This window comes from Anser brachyrhynchus (genome assembly GCF_964034855.1).
Source record: "Anser brachyrhynchus genome assembly, chromosome: 3".
Lineage (NCBI taxonomy): Eukaryota > Metazoa > Chordata > Aves > Anseriformes > Anatidae > Anser > Anser brachyrhynchus.
Genome location: NC_137696.1, coordinates 35,250,673 through 35,269,011, shown reverse-complemented (window position 1 = coordinate 35,269,011; position 18,339 = coordinate 35,250,673). Strand labels below are relative to the sequence as shown.

Sequence of the window (18,339 nt, the reverse complement as noted above, 5' to 3'; positions counted from 1 at the left end):
AATACATGCGTTCAGAAGGGAAAACAAGGCAATAAGCTGTTAGTTGCACTTTGGTTGGAACCAGAACTTGCCAAAGATGGCTCCTGTCCTTTGTATCATTTGATTTTAACGTAAAATAAATAAATAAATAAATAATACCTATAACTATGAATGTAGCAACATTTAATTCTATAATTCAAGGATCTAGTTATGCCGATGCACTGTTCCAAGCACTGAAAATAACACGATGACAGTGTTGCTGTTTCAAGAGGGTGCAATCTAAATAGCTACACCAAAAAGGAAAAGTAAAACCTACAAACACAAGACTGAGAATGGAGGCAGAGAAAGACTTCAGCAGCGTCCAAAGCCTGCAATATAAACCAGGAAAAACACTTCTAGTTTTGAACTCTCACCTGCAAGGAGGGAGAGGAACAAAATTATAGGCTCTTAACCAGAAAGAAAAACTGATAATCATCATATAGGCATAAAATGTTGCAGGCCCTAGTAGTGTAACAAATTGCTCATCACTGGTTGCAAGAACTGCGAAGTTGGATTCTTTACTTTTTTTTTTTTTTGCCTGAAGGTGAACTTATTTTCATACTGATATATGTAATTTTGTATATTCAAAACTACGTGTATATAACATAAAGTCCTCCTTCAGCTCAGACTTTGGAAAGGATTCTGAAAGAATCTGCGGAGAGGAAATCAGGTTCTGAAGAGGTTAACATAATTTAACAACATTTGAGCAGATAAACTCCTCACCCCCATCAATGACAAGCACTTCTACTGCAAATGTAATTGAAATATCCCTCAGTTTGACCACCAGTACATTTCCACCTCCAAATCAAACTGCATCTACCATGGGACAGGAGCACAGTTTCCAGACAAATAGCGTACAGATGATAAATTGTAATTCATTGCCTGTTCATTCCATCATGTCACCACTTGCAAACTTGAAACTCAATATTGTAGTGGTTCAGTATTTTGAATGTAGCTATCTAAGATTACTTACCACAAAGTAAATCTGATTATTTGCTATGTACATCACAACTGCTTCTGATTTTCAGTTTCATGGAGGCTGCTTATTTACTGGAATGTACAGTAACTTTCAGAGAGGTTTAATCCAGCCCATAATACCTAAAAGTAATTTTACTTGGCTGTGAAAGTACCACTTCAGAAACTGTTCTTCACTGAGATTCAGCTCCTTACCCTCTTGATCCCCCAAAAGCAGAAGAGGTTAATGATGCCAACTTTGCTAGCTGATCATTTTCCTTTTCTTAAAGCCTTATCTGTAATAAAGATTCATCTGCAATTACTGTCTCTGTTCTAAGCCTTGCATAGAGAATAGTTTCTAGATTTCATCTAATAAAAAGTCAACATAAAATAACTAAGCAGTCTTGGGAGCAGGGACTGGACCGGGACTCAAACTTCCCCTACTGCTTGCTAATCTACAATTATTAGACTCCATACATTGCCATAGTCAGTGGAGCACACTGTGCAAGACAGATTGATTTTCTACAGATCCATGGTTAAGGTCCATGGTTAGCAGATGCAGGAAAGGTAATGTATATTAGAACTACCTGAAGCCAAACAGAAAAGTGAGCCAGTCTCTCCTACTTCCCAGGCAACCTCACCAGCAAGCAATAATATATTAGAAAGGTAGACAGTGGCCCTCATCTGATGTTTGCGGTTTTAGTGAAAATAACTGAAAATAACTTTTCCAGGCTTTTCACTTGGAAGAGATGCAGGGCTGCAGATCTCAAATGGACAGAAGTAACTCATTTCCAGAGCAGCACAGGAGAACAGGAGGACCTCTCTCCTCAGCAGAGCTGACTAGGATATTCTTCCATGCAGTGGCCGTTCTGGACCTCGCTCAAATTTGCTCCTTTCACAGTGATTGGGTCTCCTACAGGGCACATATTGTTAACTCATTGAAGTGTTCAACTTTTAGGCTCTGAAGTCCATCCCTGGTTCCACTTTTCACAGTTCTTGGGCAAAACCCAGCTCCCGGGCTGCAGGACCAGTTCACAATGGGGATTCGATTGCCCAAACCAATGAAAACCTGCTCCTGTTCATCTGGGAAGGCATGGATACTGTTCATTCCAGTGCTGCTGCAGACTAGATGTTACAGAGGTACAAAAACAACTACATAAAGATGTGAAACAGTTTATTAACATTGAGATACCACATGACAGAAGTTGAATTGAATCATCTTCTGACCTGCAGTATGCTAGCAATGCTTTATGACCTGAAAGATTTTTCTATTTATACAAGTTTATACTGTGGCCCTATAGTGTATTTTGTGCTCATACTGGTCAGGTTGTTTTTATGCTTTGGGCCTTGTATGCGCTTGCAGCAAAGAGGCAAGAAATAGGACAGGGAACAAAGGAAAAATAAAAACACAGTACTTCACAGTTATGGGGTCTATAAATGTATTTATGATGATGGAGGTGCCAAACAAGACTGTATGTGAGCTATGACATTCACCTGCTTTGTCTTGCTGGTTGAAACCTTTCTTCAGGCAAATCCAATGTAGTTAAAAGTTAACAAATTAAAGATGTAAAAGAAGTGGAGCCCCTTAATTATCTGTAGGGTTTTTGTTTTGTTTTTTTAAAACAGCTGTAGCATGCATCTCTTCCATGCTGCTTACTCTTTCCTTCCAACAAGTTAAGCATACAGAGGAGTATTTGTGAAGATAAGACACACAGGAGCAGAATCTCAGCAGGTGTAAATCTGTAATGATCCTTTCAAACCCAAGAAAGTTTTAAACTCATTTTGATGAAAAGTACTAATGAAATACAGAATTATACTGAACTCTTCAGGGTTTGGAATGTGCTCTTAAAAACTCAGTCATTGTTCTGCTGATGGCTGTTCTGCCTGAATAGGTTTTCCCGTTGGCCTCAGACACAGAGACAAGGAAGAAAGAGACCAAATTGCCTTTCCATTTAACAGCTCCTAAAGAGGTGTTGAAACAGGCAACTACATAAATAAGGAAATGAGCTGCTGCTTTTCTCTGACTGCTAGAAAAAAAAAACTTGGATTAATTCAGGCCTGACAGGGAACGAACGTCTACTGCACCTCAGAAAGAGTCTGGTGTCTGTCTAAAAACTGAAATCACCAGATGGGGTCAGCTCCCTGACAGTAAGAAGTACTTCCCACATTGGAAAGAAAAGTAACAGAAGAGACAAAGAACACAGGATTGCTGTGAGATATCTCCTCAAGGTATTGCTCTTTAAGCACATTATAATAAAAGAAAAACAAATTAATAAATGATGGGCAGTGAAATAAATGCCATGAGACTTCTGATACATTCTGAGTGCCTGCATACCAATTCAGTGTGCATTACCATCAGCCATGTAATAATCTCCCACTATTTCTTTGTCCTATAGCATCCACCAAATGTTTCAAATGAAAATCCATAGTTGTTATGGAGTGCATTATCCAAAGGAACAGTCTTTGTCCTAATTAATATCCAAATTCTGTACAAAAGTTCAGAACAGTCTTGAGTACAACTACTGTATCAAAAGATGTTTCCACTTCTTGAAATATGACATTCCAGGTCTGTGCTCACATAACATTGAAAACTTGTGTTAAACCTGCTACCTTGCAATTTTCTCAGTTTTCTCCTGCTTTTTCCATTGTGAATATGGAACACTTACTCTATTTTTTCATATTTTCCCTGTTATTTATGATTCTGTGAATGTATATCCCAGTCATTTCTTTTGCAATGTAGAGCATCTTTTTCCAAACTGAATAATGCTGTACAGTATTCAAAATGTAGGAGTGTCACAGGTATATAGGACAGAATAATGGTGTTTTCTGTTTGGTTCTCTGTTTCCTTCCCAGTCACTCTTATCTTCTTAAATCTACAAAAACTGTTATATTTTGTCCTAATTTTGTATAGGTGGACTTACCTACCTCCTCAGTCTGCTCATCCACATTTCATTTCCAGCTATCCCTGAACTTAGCTTGATGATTTCTCACCTACTTATCCAATATCAATCTATCCTTCTGCAGCTCCTCTCATACATCTTTAATTTTATTTTTAAAACATCTGAAAAATATCTGTAACATCAGCAGATGGTATCATGTTACTATCAACTTCTGTAGAGACAGTTTATGGATTTGTTGAGCACAGATCCTAATGGAAGACATTGGAAACTTCTCTTATTTGTAAAACCTTATCATTATTTAGCGTGCATAACCCATGGCTGACCAGATCACCCCTATGTTTGATGACTCCTCTTGAGTATTCAAAAATACAGCCATAAGACATGGCCTCTGTACACAAATATATGGCATTTTTTTCCAATATATCATGTTCATCCACATATGTACTGCTAGAATAGCTGTTATGACCTGTAAAGGAGGCAAATAACCATCTATCTAGATCAGCCCCATAAAACCTTTTAAAAAATGATAACGTTACATGCCCAGTTCTCAGATAATGGAACAATTTTAAATGATAAACTATACATGGCAACTAATAGTTCAGTTATCACATTCCTGAATAGGGCATTACTAAAAAGCAAACCCTGAACAGAAAAGAATCTTAAGCAGATATATCTATAGCTCTTACTTTTTGTGTGATAATCTTACATTGATCTTACCCCCCATTTACTTCCATTAAATTACTCATGGAATAAAGCACTCTTTATCCTGAATAAGAGAATCACAACCTTGTGCTTAATAGGGTTCATGTCTGTACAATACCAGGCTTATTTATGCTCTCAACTCTTTAATAGCAGAAATGGCACTTTGTGGTTTTTCTGAGCTCTGACTTTGGCCCTATTTATTTATTACCTGGAGTTTCTTTTTAGAACAAGGTAACAAGCAGGAGGTTTGTGTTTGATGCTCAAAGTCAGCAATACTTGCTTGCTCCTACTGGCAAGAAGGGAGAGTCAGAGAATCTAAAAAAAGCCCTCAACCCGAAATTGGGGGGTGGGGGGTGGGACACCTGTCAGCTTGTTTCTATCAGACTTCAACCTTATTGGGGGTCTAATCAGCCATGGCAGATTGATTAGGGTAGTAAGTTACATCTTTGTTATATGAGACAGGCTTAGTATTTCCCTAGCTAGCCTTTTGTGCCTTTGCAAACCTCTTTCTATGGAAAATAAAGTCACAGTGCAGCAACCGCAGAGTGAAAATAGTGCACGTGAGTTTGGAGGCTACTGCAGCAAGGGCCAGCATAGTGGTCTGATTACATGAAGCACCAGGAGGTGAGTGAGCAAAAAAAATGTAAGATAGCTACATGGATTCTCCATTCCTGTCCATACTTGTTTTGTGAAGGATGGTGAACAGCTGTAAGAGTGAAGGCACTAGTATCTAGTAGTGCTTCACATGGTGAAAGACTAGGATTTATTCAGCTACATGAACAGGCTGTGCCTATTAGCAACAAGAGCTGCTAGAGAAAAGTCTTGAAGCTCATGAAGGGTCCAGTACATTTACACATAAAAAGAAAATAATTTGAATGTGCTCTTTGCCATTGGAATTCTTCCTTGGTTCTACAATATTTTCAATACATGCAAATTTACAGTGCCCCCAAAATTGAGAGGAACTTACCCGTGCGTCTACCTCAGTAAGAGAATTTTCCACAGCACTTTTCTTCAGAGAAGTCACATCCCAGACACTGAACTCCAGCAAATTATATTTTTCCACAAAGACATTTTAAAAGCATAAATGGTGATTTGGCAACAGTTTCCCATAAGAAGTGAATGAGATTTGGTACCCTATTTCCCTTTGCACTTTTAAATATTGTATCAAATTTCTGTCCACAAAAAGAGATAAATTAACTAAGACCTTGATATGGTGGTTTCATCCTTATGGACAGCTAAACTCTACCATGCCATGCTCTCATTCCTCCTCCTCAAGGAAAAACTATGCTGAAAAAGGGTTCAAGGGTTGAGATAAAGACAGGGAGATCACTCATCAATTATTGTCATGGACAAAACAGACTCAGCACAGGGAAATAAATATTTATTGCCTACGACTAAGAAACCAGAGCAGCGAGTAACTAAAAGGAAACTAAAACCTCCTTCCCCCCATCCCTCCTGTCCTACATCTTCCCTCGCATGGTGCAGGGGAACAGGGGCTGTGGTCAGTCCCTGATGCTTCATCTCTGCTGCTCCTTCACAGTCACTCTCTGCCCCTGCTGCACGCGGGGTCCCTCCCACGGGATGCCGTCCTTCACAAACTGAGCCTGCAGGGGCTGCCCACAGGCAGCAGCTCTTCAAGAACTGCTCCCCCATGGCTCCGTACCATGGGGTCCATCTCCCAGGAGCAAGCTGTTCCAGCACGGGTCCCCCATGGGCGACAGCTCCCCCCAGACCCCCCGCTCCTGCATGGGCTCCTCTCCTCAGGCTGTAGCTCTGGCCCGGGGCCTGCTCCTGCGGGGGCTCTCCATGGGCCGCAGCCTCCTCCAGGCCACATCCACCTGCTCCACCGGGGGCTCCTCCACGGGCTGCAGCGTGGAGATCTGCTCCGTGTGGGACCCATGGGCTGCAGGGGGACAGCCTGCTCCACCAGGGGCCTCTCCACAGGCCGCAGGGGAACTGCTGCTCTGGTGCCTCAAAGCACCTCCTGCCCTCCTGCTGCACTGACCTTGGGGGCTGCAGGACTGGTTCTCACTCCTCGCTCTCCCAGCTGCTGTTGTGCAGCAGTTTTCTTTTCCCTTTCTTAAATCTGCTCTCCCAGAGGCACAACCAACATCGCTCACTGGCTCAGCTATGGCCAGCAGTGGGTCCCTTTTGGAGCTGGCTCTTTCTTCCCTATGATGGGGCAGCTTCCTAGCTCTTCTCAGAGGCCACTCCTGCAGCTCCCCTGCTTCCGAAGCCTTGCCACATAAGCCCAATATACTTGATTTCTGTCTTACAGGGCTGAGTTCCAATGCAAGTGTCTAGGCAGAAGATGTAGATCAAAACTCAGAGATCTCTTCAGTTTTATGAAAATCAATAATTTACCAACACATTATTTTATACTTGTTTCTGTTACATGATTCAGCCACAGTTCTTGCCAACTTTCTTAATACAGAAAGAGTAGCTTTGTTGCACTGGAGTCAGGAAACACATCACTATATGCAATCAAAAATCCCTCATAAGGTGAGTCCCCAAGTGCTTTTCCATGAGCTGTCCAGCTTCCCCATCCAACTGTATCTGTATTTGTTGATCATTTTAGTGTTCTCAAACTACAGGTACTAGATTTGCAGGCATTGCTTTGACAGAACTAATTTCTTAAAAGTCGTAAAAAAACATTTGACACAAGGGAGTATTTGCCTTTTTATACTGAACCACACAAACAGCCTGCAGAACAAAACATGCACCATTTCCAAGCTCTAGTTTGCAAAGCAAGTAGTAGAGCCTGAAATGATGATTAGATCTTTACTGTAGCATTAGCTTATACAGAAATGTGTCCTTTAAAAACAAAATAAAACACTTTTCTCTATATAGCTTCTCAGTAACTATAAAAATAAAATAAATTAAAAACAGACAAGAAAAGCTGTGCTGTTTTATGGTCTCCCATACAAGGTGAGTTACTTATATGACTTCAGTAATAACTTAATGTCTAGTATTATCTTTATGTGCTAAACAATAGCTCCTTTTCATTCCATTGTATGTTCATCCCTTTTTGCACTGCTTAACATTTTTCTCAATTCTCTATAGTTTTACCTGTCCAAAGTCAAACAATTTATACCACAAACTGCACAGAAGCAAAAGCAAACAAGTTTCTCTATGCCATCTCACAAAACGGTTTTAGCCAGCGGGATTTTCTAGTAACATATAGTACAGACTAGATGCTGAGCACTTCTGCATCTTCACAGTATTTACAATTAGGAGGTTTTAATTACCTGCTTGACAAGAACATTTCCTTCTATGATTTATCAGGTGAATAAAGTGCACTTATAATTAACTTTTAAAATACACATTATAGGTGCAATTGACTGTAGCAGCCTTTTGTGATGTATTTTAGAACGGTCTCCAACAAATACAAGTATGGGCCACATGGTAGAAGATCACTAAGCAATCCTTTGGTGTAATAACCTGTGTTCTAAGACGCAAAATAACTGTTCTAAGGGAATACAGAAAGGAAGAAAGCAGCAAAATATTCATCTTGGTTATGACTCTGTTCATCCTGTTGTTTTAAGTTCTCTCATTTTCTTATTATGAAACTTTAAAGGGCATTCAAAATCCCTTCAACAGTATTTCCTAAACAATTTCAATCTTGATAGAGTGAAATCTGACCCCAACAAACCTGATCAAATTCTCATGCATTGTAATACGTTAGCAATTCACCCACAGGACAGAGGGGACTTACACGAGCAGGAGAATGACTGGGATATTCGTCAGTTAATTTTTTAAATAATTTTTCTCCTTTTTCATCAAACATTGCTGCTCAGCTGCTATTGACCCTCCACAGACAGTAACAGTTATACTTAGTGTTGATCTGTTTGGCACGTTCTGCATCTGTGCATGTTTATCTGCAACTTATCCATCAAGTTAAGTAAGAGGGGTGTACTGGCAGATGTGCAGCGAAGGGTAGATAAGAGTAAAGGATGAGAAACTCACAAAAGTAATCAATAGCTGTTATCCTAATATCAATGCCCTTCTATAGTACCCTTTCAAAGTTGTTTGCCTGCTATGATGCATGCATATGGAGTATGCAAAAAGCACGGGAACAGTCTAGGAGTATGTCTTTAGTAATCTGCCACATGTCCAAACATTAACATGATTCGCTCACACTGCTCAGACCTGCCTCATGCAAAAGACATTGAGACTTAAATACACGAAGCTACATTTGACAAAAAATCTACAGGGAAACTAGGAGAGGAAACTTATTTCTTCCAGATTTTATTACAAGGAGAACAAAAGCATTTATTTTATTCTTTTATTTATCAGCTTTTTGACATTCAACCCCCATCAAAAACTACACTTTAGGTTAACAGTACAGATTTGTGTGTAATCAAAGCATTTCTTTCCAGAAGAACCTCCCAGGCCTTTTGATTTTTTTGTCACTGACAACTTTAACACCTCGAGCAGAAATACCATATGCTCCCATGACACAGTCATTAATTTTGGTCTGACCCCTAATTCCTTAAATACAGACCTTTAAAATTAGCATCCTGATTCTATTGTCATTTGCATTAATTTCATGATTTTTTTTCCCTCAAAGGAGATGATACTCCTGAGAGGGTTGGATTATTTCTAAAAGTTTCCATTCTATAAAATCAAAAGTTATTCAAAAATAACCAGGGTCTTCCCAAGGTTACTAAAATTCAAACTTGGCTGACCTGTATTTCTGTAGCATTCAAAATCATTGCTTTCCCTTATTTTACTCAAACACATACACAGAAACATCTTGTGAAACTGTAATGGTAGAATCAAAATAATGAACTGCTGGTGTTGGGTCAAGCATCTATTGTGTTGTGAGCTCCACATTAGCATACAAAAGCTTGTTTCAGCAATATCTTAATTTTTTCTATTCACTCCTTATTGCAATATCTGACTTGGGATAATTTGTCAGGCTTGTATTGAAATGCATCTGCCATCAGAGAGAATGCAACCAGAGTTATTTTTTTTTTTTCCAAGGAGATTGGGTAATACCTGGGTTTGGTCAAATATGTCTATGCTAAATGTTGTGTATCTGCAAGTTTCTGATGGATAAACAACCCTGCTGCACATAACATCTTCACTGCAAGGCTGTTTTCTTATTTTACTGACATTTCTACAAGGATACAGTCAAAAGGAAAGAAAAATATGATCCCTAGAGCCTTGTAGGCCACTCAGGACAGTCAAAGAAGCAACACCTTGATTTCTTTTTCCAGAAAAATGCTCCAATGCCCACAAAAGCTGCACGCCCCAGAAACTGAATATGGGATTCTTTAAGAAACCCAGTTCTAGGTATGACAAAAACAACAGCTAGCTACTACAGAGATCCTTTGGGAATTGTGAACTCAGCAGCTCAAACTGAAAAGCCAAACAGGGTTCAATAAAAACTAGCTAAACAGTATTTTTGTTTTTGGAAAGGAGAGCTTTGCAATGACAGGAGAGCCATCGCAGTGGGGCTGATCTATCAGAGCTGTGTAACAGGGGCAACAGCAGTAGTAGAGATTTTACAGGTTGCATTGGCAGAGTGGTTGGGAACAAGGACTGACGGTGCAAGGGTTGTTTTCATGGCAACAGCTTGCAGTAAATCCAAAAACTGCTGCTCAGATCTGAAGAGCTCTGACAACAGCAGATACTGATGGATTATTGTTAACCTTAATCCTAATGCACAGGTATTTAAAAAGCCTTCATGACACCTGTCCACATGATACCCTACTCTTAGTAATGCCACTAAGAAACCAGCGATACATTTCCTAAACATGAGGCAGAAATCCATTGTGAAGTGCTAACTTCTGCCTTTAGCAACTGTTCTGGGGTTGCGACTGTTTTCAAAGTCTAGAATAGACCTTAAATACCACCCCCACCCCCACGAAGCATCACTACAGCAAAAACAACTTTCTTCAGCCTCAATGCAGATGTCTCTCAGCATAATCCCAGTTCCGTAGCACTTGTGCAGATGTAAGTGGCAAGCTATTTTCTATAGCAAAGCATACAATAATGTAAGGATGAAACAGGAAAAAATAGTTAATAATGAAAAGTATTCAAGATGATCCACATGTCCTGAATATATGTGCCATTTAGAAGAGACACTTCAAGCCTGCCCTGCTGATGCTTATTAGTAAGCACAATAATGCTTTGTACTGAAATGTCACACTGAAAGTCACATCAGGTTTATACTCAGATCTCAATTTTCCACTGTAGTTTTATCTGGAGAAATTTTTACTTACTCATCTAAAAAAAAAAAAAACCACACCAAAAACTTTTGCTTTTAAGATACAATACAGAGCTTGGAGTGGCAGAAGGCCCGGCTGATAGACAACTTTTGAGGGACTAACTGAAATAACATCCACAGGATTTCATTAAAATACAGATCAGAGAGAGGAAAAGAGAATCAGACTAGGCAGACTAGGAGTAAGTGGATCATAACTGCAAATGACTAGCTCACTCCCCATCACATTGTCAGACATAACACCTGTATGAATTTATGGCTGTGTTAAGGCAAAGTATAGACTTATGAGCAGTCGAAGAGATATAGGTAACCAAAGGGCAACTTGAAGTATAATGATACTTTAACCATCTCCACGGTGGGTGTTAGTTTTAAAACTTGATTTGGAGGAGCTGATGCCAGAAGACTAGAAAGAAATTTGTTAGCATGATCTCTTGACTGGCCCCAAGTTCAAGACTCGTAAGCAATATAGCCTGTACACTTCAAGAACAGCTGAACCTATCATATGGCCTGAGTCCAGTTTGCCTCAGTCAGAGGAAGGAAAGGAATAGCTTGTGCAGAGTGGTAAAACAGGTGATCCCCAAGGTTTGAACTATCAAACCATGCCTCCATTAGTCTTTTTGTGTTAAGGGTAGCTACTAACCTCAAACATGTTTATGAAGGCAACTAATTAGTACTGGAGAAGCAAAAGTAAGCATCCAGGGTCATGTTTCCCTGATTGCTTTAGAGGCTCCCAGTGAGAATGGTGAAGGAATTAGCAGGCACAGAAATGTCAGACAGAAATAACCATGCACCTAAACAGAGGAATTTACAAAACATTTTTCTATGTTAAATTTTCCTCTTTCACTTTGTTCCTTTGTGTGCTCTAGTCTTCTCCAGAATAGGAAATATCAAGACACTACAAAAAAAGCACCCTTTACAATTTATTATCATGGTGCTACATGAAGTATTACAGAATGCCAACTGTCATGACTCATTACACAGCATCTAACTCAGCTTTCTGCAATGTTCCTGAAAACTAAGGGAGATAACAGTAACTTTATAAAGCACAGCTCAGATATCATTGTTGACTTAATGTGCAGATGTCAGTCATGTGTCACTCAAGTCATCCAGTCTCTAAGGAACTAACGCAGTAGTTCTTCAGCAAGCTAAAAGAAGGTCCCATTTCCCTTGCTGGCTCAGGACTCAATATCAACTAGCAGTAAAGATATCTAGTGTCTCTGATCAGCACAAGAGATCCCAGATTCATTCAGATGCTTAAGGCTTCTAAAGATAAAGAATGACCAGAACAGACTCGGGGGACCTTTCAAATTTCCTGCTTTAGGTCCTAAAATGATTAGAAAGATCCAATGTAAAGCCCTTAGAAAACTGGTCTGATCAGGTAATGCACCTACTGGAGCACCAGTAGTATGTTGAGTGGAAGATGAATTGCTGGAGAAAGCATCAGAGCATTCTGATGACATAGCTTGAAATAAAGCAATCAAGGCAAGCAAATGCTTTAGCAAGTGGAGAGCAAGAATGCAGTGCTCCTATTTGGCATTGGGTAAGAACTTTGAAACAGCCTACTTTGCTCTTCTACAGAAAACACCAGTCTGAATAAGCACACCTTGAAAATGTAGTAGTTACAATTTCAGACAAAAGAAATTTAAAAGTGTATCTATGGCAGGTACTTTCATCAATCTGGCATTAAAGTAAACCAGCAAAGCCACGCACTGAAGGTCACAGCTACTTATCTCTAGAGGCTGAGAACTTGTTTGCTGCAATAAAGGTAGTCATGGACCCTGAATATGGGTATAATTTATCCCAAAATAATTTAATGTAGCTCCTTGGGATACCCGTTTACAACAGAAACAGTAAACAGCTTGATTACTGACCAAAATTCTACTGAGGTAGTCACAGCACCATCACAGAAAAATCAGAACCTTGCTTTAAATATATAATGCACTGATGGTTGGGGACCAAATCCTACCTTTTTAGATTAGTTTGCACCCATGTTTTCTGCATTTCCTTGAGTGATGTAACTTAGATCAATGCAAATGTGACTGGGAACAGAAGTGATTTTAGAACTACTAAGATGTACATTTGTTTCCTCTTGAAGAGAATTTTCTGAAGTTACTGTGGCCTTTGTCAGACAGCATGAACTAGGATCATTCAAGCAGTTATTGCTGAAAGAAGTGTAAATATACAACAGATGTACCCGCCAACGGTCACTGCACTGCTCATGTAGCAGTGTTTTCCAGGGTTTGTCTGCTGACAGAAAGGAATGGGCACTTAACGGTAGTGTTTTTGCAGCTCTGATGGTATAAAAGGTTTGTAGTCAGTTTTTGTTTTGATTTTCTCTAGCTAGAGCTCTGGTTTAATAAAAATAAACAGCCTTTCAGAGACACGCTATTCCTTCGGCAGAGCACCTTTTAACCAAGCCATCCATTTATACCCATTTACACCCAGACTTTTGGTAGAGTGGGTCAGATATCACAGAATCGAAGGGGTTGGAAGGGACCTCGGAAGATCATCGGGTCCAACCCCCCTGCCAAAGCAGGCTCCTTAGAGCAGGCTGCCCAGGTAGACATCCAGACATGCCTTGAATATCTCCAGAAAGGGAGACTCCACAACCAAATGCATATAATAAAATAAAATATGCACCATTGTTTTTCAGATGTTACCCCTGGACTTTTTCTCACTTTGTTTTGTTTTCCTGTATTTGTTTTCCTCTTAAGGTAGATACTGATCTTGTTGGATTACTTCACATTGCTTCCTTCAGCACTATACAATCTCTACAGGAAATTGTTATCCTGGATGACTGATGGTCCTGGCACATCCCTGACTGCTCCAGTCTTCATAGAATGACTTAGGTTGGAAGGGCCCTTAAAGATCATCTAAGTCCACCCCCCCGCCACAGGCAGGGATACCACCCACTAGATCAGGTTTGTCAATGAAGTCATTTGCCTTGAACTCTTCCAGGGATAGGGCACCCACAACCTCTCTAGGCAACCTATTCCAGTACCGAACCACCCTCTGCCTGAAGAATTTCTTCCTAACATCCGATCTAAATCTCCTCTCTTTCAGAAACCATTCCCCCTTGTCCTATCATTATCTACATGATTAAAGAGTCCCTCTCCATCCTTTTTATTTTTATAAGGACAGTAAGTATTGAAAGGCTGCAATAAGGTCTCCATGCAGCCTTCTCTTCTCTAGGCTGAACATCTCCAGCTCTCTCAGCATTCTTCATAGAAGAGGTGCTCCAGCCCTCTGATAATCTTTGTGGCCCTCCTCTAGACCCATTCTAACAAGTCCACATCTTCCTTGTGCTGGGGGCCCCAGACCTGGATGCAGCACTCCAAATGGGGCCTCATGAGGGCTAAGTAAGGGGAGACGATCAACTCCCTCAACCTGCTGGCCACGCCTCTCTTGATGTGGCCCAGGATGCAGTTGGCCTTCTGGGCTGCAAGCGCACTGCCAGCTCATGTCAAGCTTCTCATCCACCAGAACTCCCAAATCCTTCTTCACAGGGCTGCTCTCAATGAGTTCTTCTCCCAGCCTGTACTCATGCCTGGGATTGCTCCGGCCCACGTGCAGCACCCTGCCCTTGGACTTGTTGGACCTCATTAGGCTCACATGGGCCCACTTCTCAACCTTATCCAGGCCCCTTTGGATGGCATCCCTTCCTTCTGTTGTATCAACTGCACCACTCAGCTTGGTGTCATCTGCAAACTTGCTGAGGGTGCACTCAATCCCATCGCCTATGTCATTGAAGACAATGAAAAACACCAGCCCCAGGACAGACCCCTGTGGGACACCGCTCATCATTGGCCTCCTCTGTGTGCATCCATCAAGCCAATTCCTCATCCACCAAATTGTCCACCCTTCAAATCCATCTCTCTTCAATTTAGAAATCAGGATGTCATGTGGGAGCATGTCAAAAGCCTTACAGAAGTCCAGGTAGATGACATGGGTCGGTCTTCCCTTGTCAACTGATGCAGTCACTCCACCACAGAAGGCCACCAGATTGGTCAGGCATGATTTGCCCTTGGCGAAGCCATGCTGGCTGTCTCAGATCACCTCCTGGTATTGCATGTGCCTTAACACTGCTTCCAGAATGATCTGTTCCATGATCTTGCCAGGCACAGAGGTGATGCTCACTGGTCTGTAGTTCTCTGGGTCTTCCTTTCTACCCTTTTTAAAAATGGGAGTGATGTTTCCCTTTTTCCAGTCACCAGGGACTTCAACTGACTGCCATGACTTTTCAAATATAATGGCAAGTGGCTTGGCAGCTACATCAGCCAGTTCCCTCAGGACCCCGGGATGGATGTCATCAGGCCCCATAGACTTGTAGCTTTTCAGTTGCACCAGGAGGTCCCAAACCTGCTCTTCACTTACAGTGGGAGGGACTCTGCTTCCCCAGTCCCTGCTTAGAGGTTCAGGGACTCGAGAGATGTGAGAAGCCTGACTGCAAGTTAAGACTGAGGCAAAGAAGTTAAGTACCTCGGCCTTCTCCATGTCCGTTGTTACCAGTCCTCCATCTACATTTTTCAGAGGTGGTACACTCCTTAGTCTTTCTTTTCTGGCCAACGTACCTGTAGAATCCCTTCTTGTTATTTTTTGCATCCCTCACCAAGTTCAGCTCTGTCAGTGCCTTGGCTTTCCTGATCCCATCCCTGCACATCCAGACAGCATTTCTGTACTCTTGCCAGGGCACACGGCCCTATTTCCACTGCCTATGCAGTTCCTTCTTTTGCTTAAGTTTGATCAGGAGGTCATTGCTCAGCCATACCGGTTTCCTGCCTTCCCTGCTGCATTTATTGCACATGAGGATGAAGAGCTCTTGCACTCTAAGAAAAATATCCTTAAAGAGTTGCCAGCTCTGATCAGATCCTCTGTCCCTAAGGACAGTGTTCCATGGGGTCTCATCCACTATTTCTTTGAACAACTAGAAGTTTGCTCTTCTGAAGTTGAGGGTCCTGACTTTGCTCTTTGCCAGGCCCACATCCCTCGAGATCACAAACTCAACCAGGGCATAGTCACTGCAACCCAGACTGCCTTCAATCTTCCCTTCTTTAATGAGGTCATCCACACTGGTGAGCACCAGGTCCAAAAACGCTTCTCCTCTGGCTGGTTTGTCTAATACCTGGACAAGGAGTTTGTCCTCAATGTACTCCAGGAGTCTCCTGGATTGCTTACTGCCTGCCATGTAGCTTTCCCAGCATTCAGGTGGTTGAATTCCCCCCGCAGGATGAGAGCCCATGAGGGCGATGCTTCTTGTAGCTGGAGCAAGAAGACTTCATCAAAAGGCTCCCCTTGTTCGGGCAGCCTGTAGTAGACCCCAACCACAAAGTGGCCTTTATTGGTCTCATGCTTAATTTTCACCCAAAGACTCTCAACCTGCTTGTGGCTGTTTCTCAGCAGCAACTCTTCACAATCTATCTGGAGTTATCTGCAACTGGGGGGTCTGGGAAGCTCTTTCGGGTCCTCAGGGGCTCTGTCCGTGTGTAAGCATCTGCCATGGGGGGTCGTGTCCCCTCCGTCTGGGTTTTGGTCTCGGTGCAGCGGGCGGACGCCATTTTTGCTTCAGTACCAGCCCGCTCTTCGTCACCACATGTACGGAGGGGCCGCCTCCCGCCCTTCTACGCGCCCTGCCCGCGCCAAACACCGCGCCTCAGCCTGATCGCTGGCGCTCCCTGGGGGCTGCCTCGGTATGTGAGGGGGGAACAGCCGCGGCTCCCGGCTCCGCCCCAGCCTCGCCAGCGGCTCTCGTGAGGGCTGCCTGCAGCATCCATGCAGGGAACCCCTCGGGCGTCGGCACCCCCTTCCCCGCTGCAGCACACGCCAGCCCCGGAGTCCATCACCTCAGCGAGTCTGTAGCGTCTTCCTGGACACTGCAGCCTTCCCCCACACAGTTTAACATTGCTGCATAGATTTAAACTGAGTTCGGCCAAGCAGCAGGTGATTTACAGTACTGTAGATCAGCATGACAAGTGCTGTGCAGCTGGGGCAGTGGCAGAGGGGACTCACCTCCAGTCAGCCGAGGTTCACTCATGGCTCACTCAGTCCCTGGTTCTCTCCAGAGGTTGTCATCGCAGAGCCATTAGGAGTCCTGGACCAACTGTGGCAAGCCCCAGCCAGCCATCAGTCAAAGATAAGTTCGCTCGCCTCTGACTGTCAGCATTTCTCCATGCTCCACTACCCAGCAGTAATGCACAGAGGAGAGCACCATTTGGGTAATGGAGTCAAAATCCCCCCGATGTTTCCACCCATCTAATTTATTCCTAGTAAAATTACTTAAGTCATTGATCTTTTTAATTGCTATTTTCAGCAAGCAGCAACTTTTTATGCACTTTTTTCCTTTAAAGAAAAATTAACATTAAAATTTTGAATATTAAATGTTTTTTATAGGAATTGACATTGGAAAATTTAATAAATATTTCTGTGAAATAACCCTATCATTGTGATTTGGTTTTCATTGGGATTTGAGCAACAAATACATATCAAAATAAGGATGACTTTCCTAGCAGTTTTAATTATTTTTTTTTCTCAGTGACAAAAGTGTTGTGAAAGATCTTAAGGAAATATCTTCAAAATCTGTAACAAAGCCAACATATTCAACTTCTCACTGTTTTCCAACTCTTTTGCCTACCAGTGCACATATACACTATTTTTAATGTTGATCTCCCTATTGATCAAGCACAAAAAAATGCAGAATGCCAATATACACCCCATGCATACCAAGATGTTGAAAACGGACAATGCAGTTTCCTTCAGCCCAACTGAAATTAACTGTGTAAAGAAAAATATGGATGTGAGCTTTTAACTGTTGTAACAGGTATTTAGCAGACAGCATACTCTCCATGCATCTCTGAAACATACCATACTCTGGTGAGTTCCTGCTAGTACTGATCACTTTATTCCTCATGCCTTTCAGGGTACATACTGTTTATCTTTTATACTTGCTTTTCCAAAACAGCATAGCCTAGACATTTATGTTTGGCTAGTGGTCTACAACAGAGACCAGATTCCTTCCCAAACGCTGCTGACCAGTGAAACCTTGTCACTGTCTGTTTTTAAGGAAAATTCTTTTGAAATTTAACAACTTGTTGTCAAAGGTCATTCATCCTACCAGCACACACAATGCCATTACTTACCCTCGGGAAAGTGGATTTTAAAGGAGTTTAGCCCCACTTTTTCCTAACTCCTCCTCAGAAGGTTAGTTTTCTATTTCTAGCCATTTTGACAGTAGCACACAGTTCTTGCTATTTAAACTCTGCTTAGCAGGTAATACAGTCACTCGTTTTGTAGTGAACACATACCACACCTGTGCCCTGTAGTATTAAAGTTAACACATTTCCTAAAGTGAGCACCATAGGAGAGCTCTGGAGCTCTCCACAGACTGAATTCCCTGCTCCTACACAAAAAGACTGTTTTCAGCTAGTAAACTTTATGCTTTCCTCTTTCCAGCTGGTTCCCAATTCCACACCTAAATCTACAGAACAGATGCACTTGTCAAGGTACATATTGACCATCATAACCTAAACAGCTTTTTCA

At 41.8% G+C, this 18,339-nt stretch overlaps 1 protein-coding gene across 1 annotated transcript in view; it reads right to left on the bottom strand.

Annotated features, from left to right (window-relative positions):
- The window catches only part of LRFN2 (leucine rich repeat and fibronectin type III domain containing 2), a 227,815-nt gene that overhangs the window by 186,380 nt on the left and 23,096 nt on the right, over window positions 1-18,339 (bottom strand). The gene's annotated exons all lie outside the window — the stretch shown is intronic.